The sequence below is a fragment of the Electrona antarctica genome (genome assembly GCF_951216825.1).
Source record: "Electrona antarctica genome assembly, chromosome: 17".
Classification (NCBI taxonomy): domain Eukaryota; kingdom Metazoa; phylum Chordata; class Actinopteri; order Myctophiformes; family Myctophidae; genus Electrona; species Electrona antarctica.
In genome coordinates this window covers 26,473,007-26,490,347 of record NC_136798.1, presented here as the reverse complement: position 1 = coordinate 26,490,347, position 17,341 = coordinate 26,473,007, and positions in this window count along the sequence as shown.

The window sequence follows — 17,341 nt, the reverse complement described above, 5'->3', positions numbered from 1 at the left end:
GTCCCTATGGTTGGGACTAATGCGCTTGATCAGAGTACCTAAAAAGCAGATCCAATTTATCGCCAAACCATAATAAATATATTGCTAATTTATATTCAATAAATATATATTTCAATTTCATCCATTCATGAGTTGTCCTGACTGAAGTGGTGTAAATCGTACATTATAATCTAAATGGGGAGTCATTTAACGGAGGGATGGCTTCCATGTGTAATGACAGAGGCAGTCTCAGGGGCTTCAGAAGGAACCCTGGGAGGTGCAGGTCTGACTATCACTCTGCAGTACGAGCAGCTTGTCGTTCACAAAACACCCTTCCTTATCTGGGGTTGCTGCGAGCTCTCAGACTATTGATCCACCCAAACCGTACAGTCCAGGAAAGAAAAGGCGGTGCCATCCATCAATTTGTTGCATGGCCCAGAATGGGAGATGAAAACCATTGGCAGCCCATCTTGTTTTTCCCTTGCCAATCAGTCAGAAGGGTCCGTCCCCCCTGCAGAGCCCATGGTCAGTCCTGTCGGCCAAGGACATCAAGCCGCTCCATGCCCTCAGTGGTCCTTCTACCGTTGGCCACTTGAGAGATGCCCCCCCACACCTCCCCCCAAATCATTCCACATTATGGCTCATCTGTCTTCATTGCACCACAACTGCTGTCAGGGTTTCAGCAGAGGAGCCTACAGTATGCCCACAAGACAGATCCATGGGTTAGGCATCATTCTTGATTCCATTTCGGGTGCAATGATGACTTCAGGTGTTGCGGCTGCAGCCAAGGACGGAGATAACCTGTGTGGCCTTCAGCGCTCTTTGAGCATTTCCGTGCAAAGCATGATCTGTCTTCAACCTCTCGGATGTAAAGCCTTAATGGTCCATCTCTGGAGTCTGGACTCTGACTTGTCCGTGAGCAAAAATGACCCTTCATTTGTCTTCATCAAGTTACAGGCTTGTGACAACATTTGGAAGAGTAAAACTGTACACTGTGTTCATTTAACTCAGAAGAGCGTAAAAATGTACTCTTACAGGGTCCTTGCGCTATACTGTATACTACCTTCAGATAAGGTACATAATTATGCCTTCACCATTATAGAAATTAGGGTACTTAATATAGATAAGATAAGATATAGGCCTACAGCGAAAGTTCACATGTGAGATTTTGAAAATTCGTTCAACATGTCAAAATTCAAGCTATGGATTACACTTAAACTATGGATTACACTTTGCTTTGTTTGCCTGCTACAAAAACATTCATGAAATTGTGCCTAAAACTGGATGAAACATCAAAACATGAAGCATTTAAACTGTCTGACAATGAGAAGTGAGCAGACATAATCAGGTCCCGAGGTTCTCTTCATGGCATACACCCAATGCATATTTTAGTTGGAGGAAGCACACATAATTCACTAGGCTTTGTGTTCAAATCATTCATTCTAATTAAGCAATTAAGAAAGTTTTCTGCGAGCCCTCGAGAGATGAGTTCCTCCTTGCATTATTGTGTTAATTGGAATACAGAGAAGACCCACAGGTGTCTGGCATGGTTTAAATATGCGATGCAATTGAGATTACCAAATTCAAGCCCTCATTATGTCTTATTCAGAATGTTGTGTATCCAAGTCTTTTCCCAAGGTGTGATGCTAGTCATAGGGTACTTGTACACAGCAAAATAGTGGGTGTTAGGTTACACAATGGTACATTTTAACACGCTGATCTGTGTTAAACTAACACTCAGGATTTCGATGTGTAGCCAATTTCACTTGGGGTGGGTGTTTGTGGCTGTAATTAATTCAGAGAGAGACGAATTTGAAGCACATCGTTAAAGTGAGAAAGAAAACGGCTTTATTGCTTGTAAAGGGCAGCAACCGCACTGTAAAGAAAATAATAATAAAGCTGCCCTGAATTCTTTTCTCTGTCTTTACCTCCAAATTGATTTTCCAGTTGTCTGCCACACAAATGGTTCGGGTGATATTACGATAATGGCCTATAGATAGAGAGAATTTCATTTCCAAGTTCTTTTCCTCCCAATGAAGGCCAAAGAGGGTCACATTTCCAGGACAAAGGGGCCTCAGCAATTGATGCTCTTGCGCTGTTAGGGGAGAAGACAGAGAGGGTAATTTCATACTTGTTTATATCCCCACATTCCCCGGCTCTTCCACATCACACCAAATTGATTTCACTCCTCATATTGCAACAATCCACTGGTTTCCTCCACTCCATTGTGAAATTAATCATGGTAATGTCCCCTCTAAGTGAAAAGAAAATTAATTCTCACTGCCATACTGATCTAACTAATAACACTGTACATGTGTGGAGAAAATGGGAAATCAGTACTCAGCGAACATTATCTTTATTTTTTCCAACCCACTCCTTGTCACACAGGGGGCTGAGAAAAATGAAGGTGCAGCCATGGAGGAAGTTAAGGTGGATACCTTGAAGTATGTCTGACTTTCAACAGGAACCTGCAGAAGACATTAAAAAGGCAATTGGCCATTGATTGCTTGCTAATGGCATTGAGAAGGAGGGTAGGGTAAGAAGAATCTCTGCAACAATTTCTTTCTTCAAAAAAAGAAAAAGAAAAAAAAAGACTATTCAGTCATGCATGTTATTAAAGCCATTGAGCTGAAATCCCCAATGAAAGACAAGAGATGAGGGAGGACAGGGTCTTGGTGAGGCAACCTGAACTTGCTGAAATCTTAACTTATTAATGTGTACACTGTACAGTATGTGACATCCATAAATCAAAAATGACACCGCGCTAATCTCCTTATTTATGCTCTCAAGCAAAGTGTTCTTGGTATGCAACGTGGAGCTCCTCCAGCTCTCACATTCTATTATTTCTCTGTGGGCACAAATTTCCTCTCAATTTCAAGATCTTCATAAACTCAGCATGTTCTCATCATCTATCATCAAAAAAGGAAAGTGAAAATGAATTACTGTATTGCTGTCTTTGATCTGAATTTCAGACTTTCTTTTGCAGTGATTTTGTGCTACTGTATTGAATGTATGCATATTGGAGAAAAAATAACATGTTGAAATGTTGACATACTATCAATATAGTTTTTTATGTTTATGCTTTTTTTGAAAAGAGGAACAATAAAACATCACCAATACATTACCATCCGACAGAATTAAATGTTTGCATCAGAAAACAAAAACAAAATGCCCATTGACTGTATGAGACATAATTAACATACATAATAAGTAGCGTATTGATATGGTTCAACCAGAATGAACCAATTTCAATTGTTCAATTGGAGATCTGCCCTCAGCTTCCAGTTGACTTTTAACTGCCTAACCCAATAAAGCAAAGGTGTGTGTGTGTGTGTGTGTGTGTGTGTGTGTGTGTGTGTGTGTGTGTGTGTGTGTGTGTGTGTGTGTGTGTGTGTGTGTGTGTGTGTGTGTGCGTGCGTGCGTGCGTGCGTGCGTGCGTGCGTGCGTGCGTGCGTGCGTGCGTGCGTGCAGATATAAAATATAGGTATATAACATATGCCTATCTTAAAAAGATTTCAGGCACAGGTCTCCCAGTAATACAGGATAGAGGCAGGATATAGTCTCACAATACCAGACTGTCAGAGAACTCCTACCATGAGGTTTAGAGACTGACTTGGGAGTCTAGATGTAGGGTATGATGAATAATGTAAGATTTATTCAATGGACATCACTTTCTCCACTAAAATAACAACACCATTTGGGAAATCATGCATTAAAGATCTATTTCTCGGAGAAAATCTTAAATTATTCTAAGGCTCACTCGAACAATAAGCTGATCGATGCACCCCCCCCCCCCCCCCCCCCCCCCCCCCTACACACACACACACACACACACACACACACACACACACGCACACACTTACATTTTAAATGTATATATATTATACATTCATGAATAATGTAAGATTTCTTCAATGGGCATCATTACAGTATATTTTACTTTCTCCTCGAAAATAACAACACCATTTGGGAAATAAATGCATTAAGATCTTTTTTTTTTTTTCACTGAATTTTTACATCGATTCACAAGCCCCAACAGTGGTCTGTCTCTGTTTGAATGAATTCTCAGGGCAATTGAGGGGTGGATGTCAGTGAGCGTGAGAGGAATGGCTCATAGAGGATAATGACACATTTCTTTATCCTCTCTGCAAACAGGTCTTGGACCTCCTGTCTGGAGTCCCGTGGCTCTGAGGCCCACCTGTACACAGTGGTGTAAAGCAGTGGTTCCCAAACCTTTTCATGTCAAGGACCCCCAAATTGACACTAATTAGCCCACGGACCCCAATTTGAAGAGATATGCCAGGGAGCCCCATAAGAGAAGACTTTTACGGCTCTAGCAATGATTCTCAACCTGTTTAATTTCAAGGACCCCCAACTTCCGCTCGCTCGAGCCATTGCGTTATAATTGCACTTCCGGCAGTCTTCTGGTGCTTCAAAACGCCACTGAGCAACTTACTGATTGTGAGCTTGTAGATCTGCTATTTTCAAAAGATTTTTATTCATTTGAAATGGGACATTGGTATTCTGCATAATGAGCACATTTTGATGCCAATACATTTTTAAGTAAAAAATGTGAGTACTTTTTCCACCACTGCTTGTACATCAGCCGAGGTTTATGAAGCATCACCATACTGAGAGGTTTATGAAGCATCACCATACTGAGAGGTTGAAGCATCACCATACTGAGAGGTTGAAGCATCACCATACTGAGAGGTTGAAGCATCACCATACTGAGAGGTTGAAGCATCACCATACTGAGAGGTTGAAGCATCACCATACTGAGAGGTTTATGAAGCATCACCATACTGAGAGGTTGAAGCATCACCATACTGAGAGGTTGAAGCATCACCATACTGAGAGGTTTATGAAGCATCACCATACTGAGAGGTTTATGAAGCATCACCATACTGAGAGGTTGAAGCATCACCATACTGAGAGGTTTATGAAGCATCACCATACTGAGAGGTTTATGAAGCATCACCATACTGAGAGGTTGAAGCATCACCGTACTGAGAGGTTTATGAAGCATCACCATACTGAGAGGTTGAAGCATCACCATACTGAGAGGTTGAAGCATCACCGTACTGAGAGGTTTATGAAGCATCACCATACTGAGAGGTTGAAGCATCACCATACTGAGAGGTTGAAGCATCACCATACTGAGAGGTTTATGAAGCATCACCATACTGAGAGGTTGAAGCATCACCATACTGAGAGGTTTATGAAGCATCACCATACTGAGAGGTTGAAGCATCACCATACTGAGAGGTTGAAGCATCACCATACTGAGAGGTTTATGAAGCATCACCATACTGAGAGGTTGAAGCATCACCATACTGAGAGGTTGAAGCATCACCATACTGAGAGGTTTATGAAGCATCACCATACTGAGAGGTTGAAGCATCACCATACTGAGAGGTTGAAGCATCACCATACTGAGAGGTTTATGAAGCATCACCATACTGAGAGGTTGAAGCATCACCGTACTGAGAGGTTTATGAAGCATCACCATACTGAGAGGTTGAAGCATCACCATACTGAGAGGTTGAAGCATCACCATACTGAGAGGTTTATGAAGCATCACCATACTGAGAGGTTGAAGCATCACCATACTGAGAGGTTGAAGCATCACCGTACTGAGAGGTTTATGAAGCATCACCATACTGAGAGGTTGAAGCATCACCATACTGAGAGGTTGAAGCATCACCATACTGAGAGGTTTATGAAGCATCACCATACTGAGAGGTTGAAGCATCACCATACTGAGAGGTTGAAGCATCACCGTACTGAGAGGTTTATGAAGCATCACCATACTGAGAGGTTGAAGCATCACCATACTGAGAGGTTTATGAAGCATCACCATACTGAGAGGTTGAAGCATCACCGTACTGAGAGGTTTATGAAGCATCACCATACTGAGAGGTTGAAGCATCACCATACTGAGAGGTTGAAGCATCACCATACTGAGAGGTTTATGAAGCATCACCATACTGAGAGGTTGAAGCATCACCATACTGAGAGGTTTATGAAGCATCACCGTACTGAGAGGTTGAAGCATCACCATACTGAGAGGTTGAAGCATCACCATACTGAGAGGTTTATGAAGCATCACCATACTGAGAGGTTGAAGCATCACCGTACTGAGAGGTTTATGAAGCATCACCATACTGAGAGGTTGAAGCATCACCATACTGAGAGGTTTATGAAGCATCACCATACTGAGAGGTTGAAGCATCACCATACTGAGAGGTTTATGAAGCATCACCGTACTGAGAGGTTTATGAAGCATCACCATACTGAGAGGTTTATGAAGCATCACCATACTGAGAGGTTTATGAAGCATCACCATACTGAGAGGTTTATGAAGCATCACCATACTGAGAGGTTTATGAAGCATCACCATACTGAGAGGTTTATGAAGCATCACCATGCTTAGAGGTTTATGAAGCATCACCATACTGAGAGGTTTATGAAGCATCACCATACTGAGAGGTTTATGAAGCATCACCATACTGAGAGGTTTATGAAGCATCACCATACTGAGAGGTTTATGAAGCATCACCATACTGAGAGGTTTATGAAGCATCACCATACTGAGAGGTTTATGAAGCATCACCATACTGAGAGGTTGAAGCATCACCATACTGAGAGGTTTATGAAGCATCACCATACTGAGAGGTTTATGAAGCATCACCATACTGAGAGGTTGAAGCATCACCATACTGAGAGGTTTATGAAGCATCACCATACTGAGAGGTTTATGAAGCATCACCATACTGAGAGGTTGAAGCATCACCATACTGAGAGGTTTATGAAGCATCACCATACTGAGAGGTTTATGAAGCATCACCATACTGAGAGGTTGAAGCATCACCATACTGAGAGGTTGAAGCATCACCGTACTGAGAGGTTTATGAAGCATCACCATACTGAGAGGTTGAAGCATCGATACTGAGAGGTTGAAGCATCACCATACTGAGAGGTTGAAGCATCACCATACTGAGAGGTTGAAGCATCACCATACTGAGAGGTTTATGAAGCATCACCATACTGAGAGGTTGAAGCATCACCGTACTGAGAGGTTTATGAAGCATCACCATACTGAGAGGTTGAAGCATCACCATACTGAGAGGTTGAAGCATCACCATACTGAGAGGTTTATGAAGCATCACCATACTGAGAGGTTGAAGCATCACCATACTGAGAGGTTTATGAAGCATCACCGTACTGAGAGGTTGAAGCATCACCATACTGAGAGGTTTATGAAGCATCACCATACTGAGAGGTTGAAGCATCACCATACTGAGAGGTTTATGAAGCATCACCATACTGAGAGGTTGAAGCATCACCATACTGAGAGGTTGAAGCATCACCGTACTGAGAGGTTTATGAAGCATCACCATACTGAGAGGTTGAAGCATCACCATACTGAGAGGTTGAAGCATCACCATACTGAGAGGTTTATGAAGCATCACCATACTGAGAGGTTGAAGCATCACCATACTGAGAGGTTTATGAAGCATCACCATACTGAGAGGTTGAAGCATCACCATACTGAGAGGTTTATGAAGCATCACCGTACTGAGAGGTTGAAGCATCACCGTACTGAGAGGTTTATGAAGCATCACCATACTGAGAGGTTTATGAAGCATCACCATACTGAGAGGTTTATGAAGCATCACCGTACTGAGAGGTTTATGAAGCATCACCATACTGAGAGGTTTATGAAGCATCACCATACTGAGAGGTTTATGAAGCATCACCATACTGAGAGGTTTATGAAGCATCACCATACTGAGAGGTTTATGAAGCATCACCATACTGAGAGGTTTATGAAGCATCACCATACTGAGAGGTTTATGAAGCATCACCATGCTTAGAGGTTTATGAAGCATCACCATACTGAGAGGTTTATGAAGCATCACCATACTGAGAGGTTTATGAAGCATCACCATACTGAGAGGTTTATGAAGCATCACCATACTGAGAGGTTTATGAAGCATCACCATACTGAGAGGTTTATGAAGCATCACCATACTGAGAGGTTTATGAAGCATCACCATACTGAGAGGTTTATGAAGCATCACCATACTGAGAGGTTTATGAAGCATCACCATACTGAGAGGTTTATGAAGCATCACCATACTGAGAGGTTTATGAAGCATCACCATACTGAGAGGTTTATGAAGCATCACCATACTGAAAGCCAGCAGGGATTGGAAGGCGGTACAAAGCTAAGGAAATTCATTGTTAGTCTCAGTCTCAGTCGCTGATACTGCAAAGTGAATTAGGGCTGCAACTATTGATTCTTTATATTTTTTGTTGAATATAAAACGTAATTTAAAATAGTATAAAGTTTATACAATTCAAAACTTGATTCAGGATATGCTGTCACTATGCTGTCACCCTGCTAAAAACTTCTGGTTTTCCGAGGCTACTGCTAGTAAGGACATATGGTGGTCATATGACATTTATATGTAACATATTCTCTTCCTCTGGTATGTTCTATATGGGTGTGTCACATTGTGTTGTTATTTCATTGTCTTATACTGTAGGGCTATACCCTGAAATCGTTTTGTTGTACGATGATGTTCACACAAAGCATGTAGATCTGCTATTTTCACTCTTTAAAAAAAGAAAATAAAGAAAATATTGAACATTTTGAAATACCCTTTCCACTGTTTGTTTTTTTTAAGTAATTTTCTTTGAAGAATTTTGCAAAATTACATTCCCAAAATAGAGACGCCAGGTTGAAAGTGGTTTAAGTATCAATCAGTATACTTTCCTAGCATTTTGTGTATGTGTATGTAATCAGTTTTGTGTGCCTTGTGGCAGCGATTTACCCAATGGGAACAACAGCGTTACAATTGAAACATGATCATATCATACGTTGTGTATGAGACATTGGAATTAACCATCACAAGAGGGTATTTGTGTCTTCAGGTTGTTGGTATCCTGGAGTACAGTATGGTTATATCAATTATGTAAAGTATGGCCTAACATTATGATGCGTGCAGAGATTTACCATTTAAGGCTTAAGTCTTAAGCCCTACTTCAGCTATTCAATAAAAGATATGATGTTTTTTGAGACGTTGAGCCAGCGCCCCTCCAACATCTGGCTTCATGTGGCAGCCAAGACTATGGACTTTTGATGTTTGCTTTAAGCAGTGACATCATGTGCCAGCCACGTGGGTGCCCCTCACATTGTTTTTGTGCGGTCAACTTGTTTGTGCCCAAATAAATACTATGAGCATGGAAGTCACAAGCTGAGTTTTCTCTACTGTCAGTGGATTAAGAGAAGGACAGACGGGTGCAGACTCTCAGCAAACAGTCTACAGCGTGATCTTAAAGGTTTGTCAGGCCAAGGACCCTCTAGCTGAGAGAGAGAGATAAAGCATATGGTATAAAATTGTGTTGCAGATTAAACTTTATCATACATTTCATAAATAGCGTCGTAGACTTGTTTGACAGCACTGTCAATATATAGCGTTGTGTTGGAATCATGTTAATGTGAATTTGACCACTCAAAACGTGTACTTGGTCTTCCCTCTACACCAAACCTCTTTGCCAAAAATAGCATATCTACAAGCTTACACATGCCTCGTGCTGCGAGGCGTTGTGATCTTGTAGATCTGCTATTTTTGGCTAAAGTTCTCCTCAGAATTGGGATGCAAGGGTTCAAGAGGTTCATGTAAAAGTATTTAGGGTGAACATGCAGGTGAACATATAGTTCCTGTATGTTCAATATTGCATAGTAAGAATTCAAGATCACTCGTCGATATATATTGACTGATTTTGCAGATACGGTATGAAATCATTCAAGTATAACTGCACTTTTACGTCCAATATAACATGAAATCACCCTACTATGGGGGGGGGGTTCTTTATTGTCATTAATATTTAACCTGACTCCGCCAGACTGAAGAAGCTTGCTTCATACTCGTTTCACAAACTGTAGAGTAGGAGAGTAGCGACACGCTTTGATCTCGCCGCAACGCGGGTGCCTATGGGCTATAGTTCCAAACATTGCTCCTATGGCTGGAACTATCCCATTGAGATAGAATGAGCACTTCCGCATTCCATTGTTACAATGGGAGGTTATTTGGGAGTCAAACTATACTTACATCTGGGACCACTGTAGCCCAATCGCTGAAGAAGGCGGGCCCCTTTTTTTTCTGGCACATGATTGGCAGATCGCGCCCGTAGCTGCTGCTGATTGGTCCGAACCACGGCCGTTCGGTTCATCGCTACTGCATCAGCGATTCCAGATGAAGGCTGTGTTGTGAACTTGGAAACAATACCGCCCCATCTGCCAGAGTGAGGTTAATTATGGTAATATGGCCATCATTTTTTTTAAAGTTTGACAATAATGAATTATGATAGTAGGTTTTCAATGTTCTCTCCTTTTCAATTGACTACTTGGCCCCCACTTTGAAGACCAGTGCTGTGAATAATGCATTGTACCATGGGTGTTGGGATTTTAACATGTCATTGTATCTGTTCAACATGTATAGTGTCATTGATCAGTATAGTCCTGCCTCAGCTTACATTTCAGTCACAGTTTTTGGTATCTGGTAGTCTTAGCAGAGTAGCTCACAACATGACATGCACCAACCGAGTACAAGCACAGAAATAAGCCTCACGCAGTATCCAATGGTCTTACCAGATAAAGACAGACAAAAAACAGGTGTGTGAGGGAGTGCAACTCTGCTCATATGATTGAGGTGAAGCAGGGCGGTGAATGTCATGTGTGAGAGATCAATGGACTGACAGGAGCTGGCAGGGAGATGCTGACAGCACAGCCATGAATATTTACAGCCTTGCCATTCTGTCTGTCTGTCTGTCTGCCTGTGGCTGAGAACCCCTTTCCCCCCTTTGAATACAGGTTGTTATGTCTCTGCCTGTCAATGTCAATACATGTTGTAAAATGCCTCATGAAATAGCAGGTTGACTATTCCTTCATGCATTATGCTGTAATGTATACTACATTCATTATCTATGGTAAATTGTTATTGTGCATTCATTGTTCAAATAAAACCCAGCTGTAGAATAATTTAATATAATTATGCAAAAAAGTCAACATAGATTTACCTTTTCCCCAAGTGATTTTATAGAGAGAATAACTGACTTGTTTCCATCTTATTTACCACTTAAACCCTTTGTTGACCGGAGTCCCCCAGAGGTCTCTAGCCCTCTCCTTTCCAACAAATCTCTTCACCGAATGAAACAAAAAGAATGTTTGCCCTCATAATGGCGTGGTAAGAGGATCTCATTGCAAATCAGACCACAATCACATATACCAAGACTAGACTTTTTTTTCTAACAACAACATTAATTGCATTTCACATAGATCTGTGGCTTCGAGTGTTTCTTCATGTGAGAGACGGAGAGCCCTTTCCTCTAGAGAGCCAGTCAGCCAGAGATCAAGGCGCCGACCCCAATTGGATTAATGGTCCCCCTCTCAGGGTGATTACACCATGCGCTCACTCAGTGGCACAGGTGTAGGCCTCCATGGCAGAACACACGCCCTCCACGTCACGTGAAGAGGATTTCTTTACTCTGTTTTTAGGGGATTAAGCATGGGATTAAGTCTGATTTATACTTTGTAGTATGACAGTGTCGATCTAAGATCCAAGTGACACCGTCGCACGCGGAGAAACATTAAGCATTATAAGCATTATTCACTATAAAATGGCAAACTGTTACTACAGTTAATGTTCCTTTAAACGTCGGCCCATTCATAGATAAAGTAACAGTGCTATCTCAACAGATCAATGAGGTAGATGGAGTGGGTAGTGATACGGGTGATATATCACGCACAAGATTTTGGTAATGGCGTTTATTCCACAGTGTCAACGGTTCTGTTAAAGTGACAGGAGTTATTCCATTAAAATATGGATCTAACCATGATACAGGCCATCAGTAAAGCTTCACTCTAATATCACTAATGGCCACTATGGTAATTGTAGTCCATTAAACGTGTAAGGACGGACATGATATCTTTGAGAGAATTTATGACAATGTTTTTGTTTTATGGCTTTTCACACCTTCTTGTCCAACTTCGGTCATTTCCATAATTGCGTTTGCCACATACCGACTTTATGTGATGCATTAGAGAACAGCACCAAACAGTTATTATACACTTGATATTAAAAAAGCTTAATTGCTTGTTTCTACATGTACCATCAGTGCTGCTGTAAATGCCAGCATTCAAACATAAAAGCTGAATAAGGCCAATAATTTATGATTCTTTCCCTCCCACTGAGAAGACACAGCTACAGTAGTATACTTCCGGAAAAGCCCAAAGAGGATCTGTTGCATAACCCAGTGATTTTCAAACATTTCTTTATGCCAAGGACCCACATTTATAATGTATTTAGCTGCAGACTTGCATCCTTAAACATTTTGTGCCAGAGACACAAATAAGAGAAGATTTGTGTTACAAATCTTCCGGTGCTCGGGTGGCGCAATGGTAAAGTGCCTGCCCACCACCACGGAAGCTGGGGGTTCAAATCCACCCCGGTGCAACCGGCTTTGTCGAACGTCTATGTACGAACACAATTTTCCCGTGTTCAGGGGAGGGAGGGAGGGTTGGGTGGGAGCAGTAGGACGAAGGCTCCACCCATAGAGGTATAAAAGGATAGAGGGGGGGACCGGAGCTACAGCCATTTAAATGGAAGTTGCTCAGTGGCGTTTTGAAGCACCCGGAAGACTGCCGGAAGTACCATTTGAGCGAGCGGAAGAGCAGCCCGGACCTCAAATTTGACGTCATGAACGTCCGTCCTCCTCCATGAAAGTGCTGCAGTTCCACCTTTCGCCAGTAGGTAGTGGCAGCTTCAACATTGGATAGCCTTACTGGGGGCTTGGCTCCACCATAGACATAAAAAAGGTAGACGCCTCCTTCGGCTCTGGGGCGTTTGTATCTCGAGGGGAGGCAACATGAAGGCAAGCTTTGCTGAGATTCCTTGCGAAGAATAGCGGAAGCATGAGCGCTTCTGTGTGTGTCACAGGTGTGAATCGTTGCGTCCGAGCATAGGCATGGTCAGAGCCATAGAGTAAGACAGAGAACTCCATTCACTTCATGGGGCCAGTCCAATGGCGGCATTCTACATAGACTTATATTGAATGGGGACAACCGGAAGTTTACGGAATGCATTGGAGTCTATGGGCTCGCGTGAGTACATGAACCATGTCACCGGGCTGTTTTCTGCCCCCTCAATATCGCAACTCTTCTATTAGATGGCTCTGGACATGGTAACGCCCCGCCTGCCTGTGATTGGCCTACCGACACTGCCGCTCTTGACTGTCCTCCGAGACACGAGGTTACTCCGTGTTGAGAAATAAATAATACAAGAGAATGACAGCTTGGCACGTGCAACAGAATGCAGCCTTGTAACTAAGTTTTATTTTTGTAGAACAGGCAAACTAATATTGTTTATGCCGTTTGTTCATTGTACTGATTTGATTTGGGCGTGTTCTAAATGTTATTGTTGATTATCGTGTATTAATCTAATTATAGTAAACTAATACTATTATACTAAAAAGGATAAAGATGAAGGGAATTGAGACCTTTTTATAGTACAATAATGTTTACACATACAAACAAATTACACAATAATCAACACAAACACTTTATTTAGAACACACCCAAATCAAATCATGGCGTGCATGTTCAATCAATTATTCCATCAAAGCAAACGGCATAAACAATATTATGCGCTGTGATTGGCCAGTAGTCACTTGAGTAGCAGTGACACGGTGTGCCTCCCGCACTTCCGCTCGACTTGCTCCTCACGCTGGAGACAGGTCGCTCCAATGAACTGCAGCGGCCAATGAGGCATCTATTTTTTGAGCGGCGCTAGCCCCTCCTTATATACAGCTTTAATATTTGTGTTGTCTGAATAAACATTAAAAATGCCATTGACAATGAACGGAGAACCCTTGGCCAATAAGGGACCACCATTCTTAATGATGATGTACAGTGATTAGAGCGTGATTTATATCTATGGGCTCCACATCCTCCCTTTTTCATGATCTTTCCAAAATATTTCGAAAATAGCCAATCTACAACCTCACAACGTGTTGCGAGCTTGTAGATCTCCTAGACGGATTAAATTAGGGTGGGGGGGGGGGGGGTGGGGGGGGGGTCTGCAACGTTTTTCAGCCCAAGGGCCCCCTAGCTAAAAGACACTCTACATATTGTATAAAAAAGGGTTGCAGATTGAACTTTTTCATATCCATATTTTTCCCCGCCAAGGTACTGGGGCTCCTTGTGTGTGTGCTTTGATGTTTTTTTTGGAGCTTGATTCTAAAGTAGTTGCTTAGTTGCTTATCTGGGCTTGCTTCCTAATGTTGTTTAAATCAGTGATTCCCACATTTCTTCACATCGAGGAACCCCACCCAGATTAATATGTAATTGTCCACAGACAATCTGAAAATATTGTGTGCCTTTTTTATTAAAATGTTCAAAATATTTTGATTTATTCTCAATGTGTTTTTAAATAACAGATTGTCGCTGTGAGCTTGTAGATCAGCTATTTTCATTTGTGCTTGTTTTCATAGACCTGGCCAAACCAATTTGGTGTAGAAGTGGTTAATTAAAATAAATAAATCTTATCACTCAAAGACATGGAAGCCCCCCCTGTGGTAACCCCCTGTGGTGATCCCGGACCCCTGTTGAAGACCCCTGTAACTCATTAGCCTCCCCTCCGAACCCCACTTTGAGAACCACTGGCATAACCTATCTGGCTCTTCCCAGTGGACGGGTGAATCCAAACCCAGTGTTTCCCCAGCCAGCACAGGAAGGAAGGCAGTCGTGTTGTCTTACACATGACAGCTTCAATCTGCCCAGGCCGGGGATGACTGAATAATTCAGGGTTCCAACTCAGGAACATCTGGCAGCCCTGAGCGCCAATGCAAGACTATAGGTTTCCTTAAATAGATTTTTTTTGTAAACCATGTTGCTTGCTATAATATAGCCTATAGTGAAAGAATGGGCCCCTGCTTAGAATGAGCAGATTCCCTGTCTAATAAACAAAGCAGAAGTGTCAGAGTGATTCTGATTCTATCAGTGACTGGAGCCAGCGGCCAATTACAGGTTGATATCATTGATTGATTGATTGAAGAATTTATTAACAGTTTGCAGAATTACAGTACATTTCAAGCACAAACTCAATACAAAGGCTGTTAACTGTGAGTGGACGACCCAATTAAGCATTACACTTGTTTCCAACAGGGTCCACCATGTTCAAATCATCAAAACATTTAGAGACGTACAAATAGACACTTCTATAGACAGAACAGGAATTCATCAAAAAAGAATTCATCAAAAAGGAGGTAAAAAGGGAAAAGAAAAATATACAGTGAGGGGAAAAAAAGGGGGGGGCGGGGGGGGGGATTCACGTTCAGCTCCGTTAAATTGTTTGTTTTCCTTGGAGGAGCTGCGTTGGGTCCCCAAGTCGGCTCCGTGGCCGTACCTTGAGTTGGCTGTGTGGCCGTGACCATCTCTTGTGTTGTCCTTGCGTTGGGTCCCCAAGTTGGCTCAGTGGCCATACCTTGAGTTGGCTGTGTGGCCGCGACCGTCTCTTGTGTTGTCATTGCGTTCGTGTTTGAGGGATTCCGATTTTACAGGGGCCAGTTTCGAATTGCAGCCGTCCGTAGGTGCCCTTTGAGAGCGGTTTTGAAAGAGTCAAGGGATTCGCATGTCTTAATGACAGTTGGTAGGGCGTTCCACATTTTAGTGGCATAGGAGCGAAAAGAATTTAGTCCCTTGTTTGTGCCGAATCTGGGTTGTACATGGTTCGTTGCACTCCCTCTGGTGTTGTGGGTGTGGACTTCGTTAACATTAAGGAAGTATCTAGACAGGTACATGGGTATCTTGGTGGTGTATCGAATCTTGTGGACCAGACCCATTGCAAGATGCTGTACTCTGTCGTCGACCCTAAGCCATTCCAGCCTGTCGAAGTGGGCAGGGGTGAGGTGGGTTCGGGGGGCTAGATCAAGTAGGAGCCTGACCAGTTTGTTTTGGGAAGTCTGGAGCCTGGTTTTAAGGGCCTTTGAGGTGCTGTGGTACCAGGAGGTGCATGCATAGTCAAAGAAACCCTGTACAAGGGCTCCTGTTAAGGTCTTCAAGGTGTTTTTGTTGACCAGTGAGGAGATCCTGTAGAGGAATCTTGTTCTATGGTTGACTTTTTTGATTACGTTGGTGGCCATTTTATCACCGGAAAGATTAGCCTCCAGGATGGAACCTAGGTAGGTAATTTCATCTTTACGTGTGATAACATTGTCACCCACTCTAACCAAGAAGCCATTTGCCTTGCTGAGATTACTAATAGAGCCAAAGAGAATGGATTCAGTTTTTCCCAGGTGTAAAGATAGTTTGTTATCAGCGAGCCAGGTGCAGATTCTACCGAGTTCAGAGCTGAGGGCATTTTCAACCTGCAGTTTGTCCCTGTCCGAGACCAGCAGTGCTGAGTCATCTGCGAACAGGAACAAGTTGCAGTCACAGGCTGAAGTCATGTCGTTTACATATATTAGGAACAGTAGAGGCCCTAGTATGCTTCCTTGTGGAACGCCACAGCTCACTGGGAGGGGGGGGGACAGTGTTCCGTTCACTTCCACCATCTGTTCTCTCCCCTCCAGGTAGGATTGCATCCAGCTCACTGATGTGCTATCGAAACCAATTGCTTTTAGCTTGTTAACCAGTATGGAGTGGTTCACGGTGTCAAAAGCCTTTTGGAGGTCCAGCATGACCATGCCGCAGTATTTGCCAGCGTCCACCTCTTGTTTGATGTGGTCGCTCAAATAGAGGAGGCATGTGTCAGTGGAGTGGGATGTTCTGAAGCCAGATTGGAACTCGTACAATAATTTATTAGTGGCAAGATACTTTTCAACCTGTTCATAGACTATTTTTTCCATCACTTTCGAGATGGAACTAAGAATAGAAATAGGGCGGTAGTTGCCGGGGTCTAATTTACTCCCTTTCTTGTGCAAGGGGGTTACTTTGGCCAGTTTGAAATCTTGGGGGACCTGTCCCTGTTTGATGGAGAGGTTTACTATGTGGGTGATGATTGGAGCTATAGAGATGGCTGAGTCTCTGAGAAATTTGGAGGGAATGTTGTCATGTCCTGTGGCCTTGTGGGGTTGGAGGGCACTCAGTTTCTTAATTACCTCATCAGTTGTTACCATAACTAGTTTAAAATCGTCTTTACAAACACCTAGGTTTTTGTAGAAGGTTGTAATGTGCTCTACACCAAAGAGCCCAGAGTGGGAGGGCAGTTTGTTAACCAGAGTTGTTGATATGTTTGTATTGTTGTATTGTTGTATCGTTGTATGTTTGTATTGTTTGTATCAAATGTGCATG